The sequence below is a fragment of the Daucus carota genome, chromosome 6 (assembly GCF_001625215.2).
Source record: "Daucus carota subsp. sativus chromosome 6, DH1 v3.0, whole genome shotgun sequence".
NCBI lineage: Eukaryota > Viridiplantae > Streptophyta > Magnoliopsida > Apiales > Apiaceae > Daucus > Daucus carota.
The window spans coordinates 2,732,202-2,744,192 of NC_030386.2; positions in this window are offsets into that span (position 1 = coordinate 2,732,202).

Below are 11,991 nucleotides of genomic sequence, written 5' to 3' on the forward strand. Positions count from 1 at the left end.
TCTTGTCAAAAAAATGAAATTGCTACAAGGGTTGCCATTTTTATAAAGTGTCCACTGAGTAAGCCTAAAAATTGAGGAGCAGTTGAATGTACGCCACGTATTGACATCGCAATTGACACAAGTGAATTTGTGTTGTTCCTATCAGGTTAGATCCATGGTGCTTATTATTGGATATGTGGATTTCCAATATGTTTGAGTTGATTAGTAGTGGTTTATAATAGTTGTAGTTATATTAGAGTATTTTTTATATGAAAATAGAAATATAATGGTTATTTAGTATTTCTAATGCTTGTGTTGTGTTGTTTGACAAATCACATCACAGGTACATTGTGTTGTAGACAACTGAAATAACGCCTAAATGAGAGCCAATGGTGTTTAATTACGGGCATATAATTTGTAGATTTAACAACAATTTCTATGTTAAAAAAGACAATTAGTAAAGACTTCATATATTAATTGTTTGAATGAGATCCTTAAGAAGGGGAAGAATTACAAATAGGCAAGGCTGAGAAAAAACCTAGGAATAAATTTGTGAATGATTTTTTTACAAGGCAGACACAGAGGAGCATTATAACTTTGAAGGTATAATTAAGGGGATAGATATTCTGGTTGCATCATTGTGAGTACTACTAGACCCAACAAAGGAACATATAGAAGTTTCTATGCATCTTATTAAAGGTTTCCACAACATGAAGATTATAACTTTAACAAGGAGGAGAGGCAAACAATTTTCCATATTGGGGGATGGGGGTAGAGCACACGAATTCAAATATGAGCACACTGCTGTTAAAGTTATATAATTTTCATGTTGTGGAAACCTTTAATAAGATGCACATAAACTTCTATATGTTTCTTGGTTGGGTCTTTATGTCAAGAGACATCTCTGGTTTTGACCTATATAACATGCCTCTTATCTCCACATTGTTGTTCCCATTCTCTAGAGAGATCATGAAGTGACATGGGTTTATGCATTCATGTCTTGGTCTTTCTTCTTCGCCTTGCAAGAAGGACAAAAATCCCCTTTAATTTTAATATGATTTCTAGCTGAGACCTCTTTGAATTTTCCCATAGGCTTAACCTGTTGTTACTAAATAGTTCTCACTTTCCTTTTCTTCCAGTACTCTTATAGCAAGTCCAACACCTTCACTAAATGAGTTTCCAAGCTCAAATATAGGGAATGTGATATAAAGTAGTATTCGAAGAGTATCATAGTGATTCCCTAAATCACTTGGACAACCTCAACACCCCCTATTTCAAGGTAAGCACTAGTCATCTTCTATTTCATTGGTTGGACTAAAATATTCATTTACCTCCTTTTCTATGCTTAAGGTCCTCACTAGTTTAAACTTCATACATTTTTTGTCCCCACTATTTTCCATCTACTACTAGTTTAAATAAATTTTTATTATTTCAATGAGGAATAAATATAGGAATTATTGTTTCAGTTAACATACAGAATAGAGATGTTAAATCACTAGTGTCCTTTAGTTTATAATATTTATAAAAAATGTACTAGGACATAGTTGAACTTGCCCTTACTAAAAGTCACGGTTGCAGGAACGCATTGAATCACCTACCTTAACACTCCAAGTGTAGTCTAAGCTAACATATCTTAGCTGCAATTACTCAAATAGTTTATGTGCCCACAATTAATTTAACACCTCAACTCAGTTCAGCTGTTATATTAGTTATCTAGAACACAAATATCACTATTTTGTCAAACAAAAAACTATAAGCATTAAAACTATTAGATACCAGCTATTTTTTTAAATTTTCAAATAAGAAACACCATGAAGCAACCACTATATGTTCGCACAAAATCACGCAAGCGTACGTGGTCACAAGTAGTAAAGAATCAAATTCAGTTTGTTCTCACAGAGACTGGTGTATTCAGAAATATGCACTTATGCACCACTGTATGATTATTATTCAATGCTTAGACAAATAACAATTTTGTTGGTTTTATCTAAATTAACTAATTAAGTCTAATTATAACTAAGTGATTAACTGGATTACTTATGAGAATAAAACATGGGATTCTAACTTCATTATATACTTCATTCATAGTTATGCCTTATCGATATGTGATGGTTGATAACTAATCAGATAACACGAAACTGATATACGCTAACTGTCGTTATACGTGCACCATACTGCTACACATCCACAATTAAGATAGAAGGTAAACAGACACCAATTATGCTTAGACCCTATATGTCTATAGAATTTGAAAACATAATGGTTGAAGAACAAGTTATCTATCAAGATTACATAGGGCGATGCAGGATGGTTAAAATCACACCACTAATCATGTATATCGAATACATAATCCTATGTCCGCATGGCAAGTTCTAAATCAATATATCCACTGTCGCTTCAATAAAGATTAACCCACAACTTAGATGTTAGCTACGCATCCAAGAAGAATAAGCACAACCAATACGAAGAAATCAAACATTCATCACATAATTAATTAAGGCAAATCAAATACTGAAATCCATATATAAATCCGCTAGAATCCCACGATAATGATTAGTTCATAATCGAACTTCTCATCATCATGGGTTCGAATGTAAACATGGTACGGAATAGGACAAACAAAGTCAAAGTACGAGAATAAGAGTTAAAAAACAAATCCGAAACGAGCATCCAAAGTTACGCCTACTTCGAAGAATTACAAAAGTAAAAAGTACGAAATTTAATCTCGATCTTCTCCGTAGCCGTCACGTGCTCCTTGGAATGATTCTAGGTTATGTCTTTAGTCCCCCAAACCTTTCTTAAACTTCCCCAGCGATCGGGCCTTGAAACGGATCAGAAACGGCCAAAAACGGGACTAAATTCGCGCCCAGGTTCTGGGGCAGGTGCGCCAGATTTGAGGCGGGTGCGCCAGTGGGGCAGGTGCGCCAGATTTGGGGCGGGTGCCCCAATTCAGCAGCCCACTTCTTTGTCCATAACTTTTGACTCGCGCATCCGATTGCTTCGCCGTTTTTTTCAATGAAAGCTATGAATCTCCTCTTCGTTCTCCTCCAAAGAAACCTACACAACATCACACTAAAACATATCAAAAACATCAAAAGCTTGAGGCCAGATCATCCATTTAAGTCAAAACGAAGGCTTCCAAGTGGATATAAAATCCACTTATCACTATAAACGACTACGAATCACGAACTGTCTTGTTGTTTTCTATATAATTGAGAAAATTAGTTGAGAAAAATACAAGACCACGCGAGATCATATAAAAATTTACTGGAAAAATAAAGTGTTTATAGAGAGGACAAAAGGGAGAGAGAGAGAGTGCGTGTGATGAAATATCATTCTGTTTCTTATTTTTTAATTCACGTCATATTACTTTACAAAACTATTTATATGACTAATATTTTGTGCTAAATTGGTACTCATGCATTACCAATGATAAGACTCTCCAGAAGTGATATATTGATTTTCTTCTCCAGGAGCTCGCTCGCTTCCGTAGCAACGCCTAACGATCAAGGCTGGTAAGTCGGTCTTTCCACACAATGGTCCTTAGACTCGTAGAAAGTTCAATTTTGTTCCCCTCAATAACTTTCTTAATAATATATATACTTATGTCAAAATTAATGAAATATTACAATGACAATATAATTTGATGAAGTGCCATTAGGAATTTGATAGTGAACATTTTGCCAAAAACTCCAGTACATTCATACATAATTTTGTTATTTGTTTAAACTAAACTAAATAGTAAAGTTGTCTTGTGTTCACTAGCGGGCAATTTAGTTGTTCAAGGAGAAGTGAGGTAAAAATATTCTATTGTAATTATTGCCCCTTATTTGTAATATTCTAAAAGCAATTAAGCTAATAGTCTTCAATAATGATTCATAGTTCTATCAACTTATCTGGTTTTTGACAAATTTAGCTCGAGCCAGAAGCGAACTCTTATTAATGGCTTATATCAAGACGAGGATTCGAAGAAAGTTATAGATCGGGCAGAAAAAGTGCTTCAAAGCATACCCGTTCAATATCCTAAATTTTCAAAACCAATAGTTCACTCCAATGTTTCCAACAGTTTTTGGTTAGTATGCATCTCATACTCTCCCCTTAAAAGTATTTGTTTATTAGTTTTGTTGACAAAGTCGTCATTATTAAATTAAAAAACTTCTTTTGTATTTATTTCGAATATAGATATTACCAGCCGACTTTGGTAATTTGTACTGCATGCCGAGTGAAAATGTTAAAGTCGTCTTGGTGGATGAAGTTCGCCAAGAGAGGGACACGACATATGTAGCAAAACACCATGGTCTGAGTGCTGGTTGGAAAAGGGTTGTGACGGAGCATGAGCTCGTGAAAAGAGATGTATTGGTCTTTCAGATGACCGCACCATACATATTCAAGATATTTTTTTTCTCATTTAGATACTTTGTTCCACCCTTACATATGTCAACCGTTACGCATGAGTAAATGCACGATCGAATTATATTAAGGGTGGAACTTCAATATGTACAAACAAAGTATCTAAATCAGAAAAACAATACCTTGAAAATGTAATATGTGATCATATGAAATACCAATATATCTCCTCTCACAAGCTCATGCTCCCTTGCAAACCTTTTCCAACGAGCACTCAGACCATGGTGTTTTGCTAGATATGTTGTGTCTCTCTCTTGGCCAGCTTCATCAACCAAGACAACTTTAGCATCTTCACTTGGCATGTACAAATTACAGAAGTCGACTAGTAATATCTATATTTGATATAAATACAAAAGAAAATTTTTAATTTAATAATGGCAACTTTGTCTACAAAACTAATAAACAAATACTTTTAAGGGGAGAGTATGAGATGCATAGCAACCAAAAACTGTTGGAAACATTGGAGTAAACCATCGGTTTTGAAAATTTAGGATATTGAACGGGTATGCTTTGAAGCACTATTTCTGCCCGATCTATAACAGATTTCTTAGAATCCTCGTCTTGATATAGGCTATCAATAAGAGTCTTCCTCCCGCTCGAGCTAAAGTTGTCAAAAACAAGATAAGTTCATACAACTATGCATCATTATTATAGACTATTAACTTAATTGCTCTGAAAATATTACAAATAAGGGGCAATGGTTGCAATACAATATTTTTACCTCACTTCTATTTGATTAACAATATTTTTACCTCACTTCTCCCTGATTTACTAGAAAAATAAGAGAGAGAGAGGGAGAGAGAGAGAGAGAGAGAATATCATTCTGTTTCTTATTTATCAATTCATGACCGCTAAACGTCATATTACTTTACAAAACTATTTATATGACTAATATTTTGTGCCAAATTGGTACTCATGACAATTGATCCGACTCTCCATAAGTGATATATTGATTTTCTTCTCCAGGAGCTCGCTCGCTTCTGTAGCAACGGCTAACGATCAAGGCTGGTAAGTCGGTCGTTCCACACAATGGTCCTTATACTGGTAGAAAGTTCAGTTTTTTCCTCTCAATAACTTATTTAATAATATATATTCTTATTTCAAAATTAATGTAAAATTATAATGACAGTATAATTTGATGAAGTGCCATTAGGAATTTGATAGTGAACATTTGGCCGAAAACTGCAGTCCATTCATACATAATTTTGTAATTTGATTAAACTAAACTAAATAGTAGAGTTGTCTTGTGTTCACTATCAGGGAAATTAAGTTGTTCAAGTTGAAGTGAGGTGATAATATTCTATTGTAATTATTGCCCCTTATTTGTAATATTCTAAAAGCAATTAAGCTAATAGTCTTCAATAATGATTCATAGTTCTATCAACTTATCTTGTTTTTGACAAATTTAGCTCGAGCCAGAAGCGAACTCTTATTAATGGCTTATATCAAGACGAGGATTCGAAGAAAGTTATAGATCGGGCAGAAAAAGTGCTTCAAAGCATACCCGTTCAATATCCTAAATTTTCAAAACCAATAGTTCACTACAATGTTTTCAACAGTTTTTGGTTAGTATGCATCTCATACTCTCCCCTTAAAAGTATTTGTTTATTAGTTTTATTGACAAAGTCATCATTATTAAATTAAAAAACTTCTTTTGTATTTATTTCGAATATAGATATTACCAGCCGACTTTGGTAATTTGTACTGCATGCCGAGTGAAAATGTTAAAGTCGTCTTGGTGGATGAAGTTGGCCAAGAGAGGGACACGACATATCTAGCAAAACACCATGGTCTGAGTGCTGGTTGGAAAAGGGTTGTGACGGAGCATGAGCTTGTGAAAAGAGATGTATTGGTCTTTCAGATGACCGCACCATACATATTCAAGATATTTTTTTTCTCATTTAGATACTTTGTTCCACCCTTACATATGTCAACCGTTACGCATGAGTAAATGCACGATCGAATTATATTAAGGGTGGAACTTCAATATGTACAAACAAAGTATCTAAATGAGAAAAACAATACCTTGAAAATGTAATATGTGATCATATGAAATACCAATATATCTCCTCTCACAAGCTCATGCTCCCTTGCAAACCTTTTCCAACGAGCACTCAGACCATGGTGTTTTGCTAGATATGTTGTGTCTCTCTCTTGGCCAGCTTCATCAACCAAGACAACTTTAGCATCTTCACTTGGCATGTACAAATTACAGAAGTCGACTAATAATATCTATATTCGATATAAATACAAAAGAAAATTTTTAATTCAATAATGGCAACTTTGTCTACAAAACTAATAAACAAATACTTTTAAGGGGAGAGTATGAGATGCATAGCAACCAAAAACTGTTGGAAACATTGGAGTAAACCATCGGTTTTGAAAATTTAGGATATTGAACGGGTATGCTTTGAAGCACTATTTCTGCCCGATCTATAACAGATTTCTTAGAATCCTCGTCTTGATATAGGCTATCAATAAGAGTCTTCCTCCCGCTCGAGCTAAAGTTGTCAAAAACAAGATAAGTTCATACAACTATGCATCATTATTATAGACTATTAACTTAATTGCTCTGAAAATATTACAAATAAGGGGCAATGGTTGCAATACAATATTTTTACCTCACTTCTATTTGATTAACAATATTTTTACCTCACTTCTCCTTGATTTACTAGAAAAATAAGAGAGAGAGAGGGAGAGAGAGAGAGAGAGAATATCATTCTGTTTCTTATTTATCAATTCATGACCGCTAAACGTCATATTACTTTACAAACTATTTATATGACTAATATTTTGTGCCAAATTGGTACTCATGACAATTGATCCGACTCTCCATAAGTGATATATTGATTTTCTTCTCCAGGAGCTCGCTCGCTTCTGTAGCAACGGCTAACGATCAAGGCTGGTAAGTCGGTCGTTCCACACAATGGTCCTTATAGTGGTAGAAAGTTCAGTTTTTTCCTCTCAATAACTTATTTAATAATATATATTCTTATTTCAAAATTAATGTAAAATTATAATGACAGTATAATTTGATGAAGTGCCATTAGGAATTTGATAGTGAACATTTGGCCGAAAACTGCAGTCCATTCATACATAATTTTGTAATTTGATTAAACTAAACTAAATAGTAGAGTTGTCTTGTGTTCACTATCAGGGAAATTAAGTTGTTCAAGTTGAAGTGAGGTGATAATATTCTATTGTAATTATTGCCCCTTATTTGTAATATTCTAAAAGCAATTAAGCTAATAGTCTTCAATAATGATTCATAGTTCTATCAACTTATCTTGTTTTTGACAAATTTAGCTCGAGCCAGAAGCGAACTCTTATTAATGGCTTAGATCAAGACGAGGATTCGAAGAAAGTTATAGATCGGGCACAAAAAGTGCTTCAAAGCATACCCTTTCAATATCCTAAATTTTCAAAACCAATAGTTCACTCCAATGTTTCCAACAGTTTTTGGTTGCTATGCATCTCATACTCTCCCCTTAAAAGTATTTGTTTATTAGTTTTGTAGACAAAGTCACCATTATTAAATTAAAAAATTTCTTTTGTATTTATTTCGAATATAGATATTACCAGCCGACTTTGGTAATTTGGGCATGCCGAGTGAAAATGTTAAAGTCGTCTTGGTGGATGAAGTTGGCCAAGAGAGGGACACGACATATCTAGCAAAACACCATGGTCTGAGTGCTGGTTGGAAAAGGGTTGTGACGGAGCATGAGCTTGTGAAAAGAGATGTATTGGTCTTTCAGATGACCGCACCATACATATTCAAGATATTTTTTTTTCTCATTTAGATACTTTGTTCCACCCTTACATATGTCAACCGTTACGCATGAGTAAATGCACGATCGAATTATATTAAGGGTGGAACTTCAATATGTACAAACAAAGTATCTAAATGAGAAAAACAATACCTTGAAAATGTAATATGTGATCATATGAAATACCAATATATCTCCTCTCACAAGCTCATGCTCCCTTGCAAACCTTTTCCAACGAGCACTCAGACCATGGTGTTTTGCTAGATATGTTGTGTCTCTCTCTTGGCCAGCTTCATCAACCAAGACAACTTTAGCATCTTCACTTGGCATGTACAAATTACAGAAGTCGACTAATAATATCTATATTCGATATAAATACAAAAGAAAATTTTTAATTTAATAATGGCAACTTTGCCTACAAAACTAATAAACAAATACTTTTAAGGGGAGAGTATGAGATGCATAGCAACCAAAAACTGTTGGAAACATTGGAGTAAACCATCGGTTTTGAAAATTTAGGATATTGAACGGGTATGCTTTGAAGCACTATTTCTGCCCGATCTATAACAGATTTCTTAGAATCCTCGTCTTGATATAGGCTATCAATAAGAGTCTTCCTCCGCTCGAGCTAAAGTTGTCAAAACAAGATAAGTTCATACAACTATGCATCATTATTATAGACTATTAACTTAATTGCTCTGAAAATATTACAAATAAGGGGCAATGGTTGCAATACAATATTTTTACCTCACTTCTATTTGATTAACAATATTTTTACCTCACTTCTCCTTGATTTACTAGAAAAATAAGAGAGAGAGAGGGAGAGAGAGAGAGAGAATATCATTCTGTTTCTTATTTATCAATTCATGACCGCTAAACGTCATATTACTTTACAAAACTATTTATATGACTAATATTTTGTGCCAAATTGGTACTCATGACAATTGATCCGACTCTCCATAAGTGATATATTGATTTTCTTCTCCAGGAGCTCGCTCGCTTCTGTAGCAACGGCTAACGATCAAGGCTGGTAAGTCGGTCGTTCCACACAATGGTCCTTATAGTGGTAGAAAGTTCAGTTTTTTCCTCTCAATAACTTATTTAATAATATATATTCTTATTTCAAATAATGTAAAATTATAATGACAGTATAATTTGATGAAGTGCCATTAGGAATTTGATAGTGAACATTTGGCCGAAAACTGCAGTCCATTCATACATAATTTGTAATTTGATTAAACTAAACTAAATAGTAGAGTTGTCTTGTGTTCACTATCAGGGAAATTAAGTTGTTCAAGTTGAAGTGAGGTGATAATATTCTATGTAATTATTGCCCTTATTTGTAATATTCTAAAAGCAATTAAGCTAATAGTCTTCAATAATGATTCATAGTTCTATCAACTTATCTTGTTTTGACAAATTAGCTCGAGCCAGAAGCGAACTCTTATTAATGGCTTAGATCAAGACGAGGATTCGAAGAAAGTTATAGATCGGGCACAAAAAGTGCTTCAAAGCATACCCTTTCAATATCCTAAATTTTCAAAACCAATAGTTCACTCCAATGTTTCCAACAGTTTTTGGTTGCTATGCATCTCATACTCTCCCCTTAAAAGTATTTGTTTATTAGTTTTGTAGACAAAGTCACCATTATTAAATTAAAAAATTTCTTTTGTATTATTTCGAATATAGATATTACCAGCCGACTTTGGTAATTTGGGCATGCCGAGTGAAAATGTTAAAGTCGTCTTGGTGGATGAAGTTGGCCAAGAGAGGGACACGACATATCTAGCAAAACACCATGGTCTGAGTGCTGGTTGGAAAAGGGTTGTGACGGAGCATGAGCTTGTGAAAGAGATGTATGGTCTTTCAGATGACCGCACCATACATATTCAAGATATTTTTTTTCTCATTTAGATACTTTGTTCCACCCTTACATATGTCAACCGTTACGCATGAGTAATGCACGATCGAATTATATTAAGGGTGGAACTTCAATATGTACAAACAAGTATCTAAATGAGAAAAACAATACCTTGAAAATGTAATATGTGATCATATGAAATACCAATATATCTCCTCTCACAAGCTCATGCTCCCTTGCAAACCTTTTCCAACGAGCACTCAGACCATGGTGTTTGCTAGATATGTTGTGTCTCTCTCTTGGCCAGCTTCATCAACAAGACAACTTTAGCATCTTCACTTGGCATGTACAAATTACAGAAGTCGACTATAATATCTATATTCGATATAAATACAAAAGAAAATTTTTAATTTAATAATGGCAACTTTGCCTACAAAACTAATAAACAAATACTTTTAAGGGGAGAGTATGAGATGCATAGCAACCAAAAACTGTTGGAAACATTGGAGTAAACCATCGGTTTTGAAAATTTAGGATATTGAACGGGTATGCTTTGAAGCACTATTTCTGCCCGATCTATAACAGATTTCTTAGAATCCTCGTCTTGATATAGGCTATCAATAAGAGTCTTCCTCCCGCTCGAGCTAAAGTTGTCAAAAACAGATAAGTTCATACAACTATGCATCATTATTATAGACTATTAACTTAATTGCTCTGAAAATAGTACAAATAAGGGGCAATGGTTGCAATACAATATTTTTACCTCACTTCTATTGATTAACAATATTTTACCTCCACTTCTCCTTGATTTACTAGAAAAATAAGAGAGAGCGGAGAGAGAGAGAGCGAGAGAGAGAATATCATTCTGTTTCTTATTTATCAATTCATGACCGCTAAACGTCATATTACTTTACAAAACTATTTATATGACTAATATTTTGTGCCAAATTGGTACTCATGACAATTGATAAGACTCTCCATAAGTGATATATGATTTTCTTCTCCCAGGAGCTCGCTCGCTTCTGTAGCAACGGCTAACGATCAAGGCTGGTAGTCGGTCGTTCCACACAATGGTCCTTATAGTGGTAGAAAGTTCAATTTTGTTCCTCTCAATAACTTATTTAATAATTATATTCTTATTTCAAATTAATGTAAAATTATAATGACAGTATAATTTGATGAAGTGCCATTAGGAATTTGATAGTGAACATTTGGCCGAAAACTGCAGTCCATTCATACATAATTTTGTTATTTGATTAAACTAAACTAAATAGTAAAGTTGTCTTGTGTTTCACTATCAGGGCAATTAAGTTGTTCAAGGAGAAGTGAGGTAAAAATATTCTATTGTAATTATTGCCCCTTATTTGTAATATTCTAAAAGCAATTAAGCTAATAGTCTTCAATAATGATTCATAGTTCTATCAACTTATCTTGTTTTTGACAAATTTAGCTCGAGCCAGAAGCGAAACTCTTATTATGGCTTAGATCAAGACGAGGATTCGAAGAAAAGTTATAGATCGGGCACAAAAAGGCTTCAAAGCATACCCTTTCAATATCCTAAATTTTCAAAAACCAATAGTTCACTCCAATGTTTCCAACAGTTTTTGGTTGCTATGCATCTCATACTTCCCCTTAAAAGTATTGTTTATTAGTTTTGTAGACAAAGTCGCCATTATTAAATTAAAAAATTCTTTTGTATTTATTTCGAATATAGATATTACCAGCCGACTTTGGTAATTTGTGCATGCCGAGTGAAAATTGTTAAAGTCGTCTTGGTGGATGAAGTTGGCCAAGAGGGGACACGACATATCTAGCAAAACACCATGGTCTGAGTGCTGGTTGGAAAAGGGTTGCGACGGAGCATGAGCTTGTGAAAAAGAGTGTATTGGTCTTTCAGATGACCGCACCATACATATTCAAGATAATTTTTTTTCTCATTTAGATACTTTGTTCCACCCTTACATATGTCAACCGTTA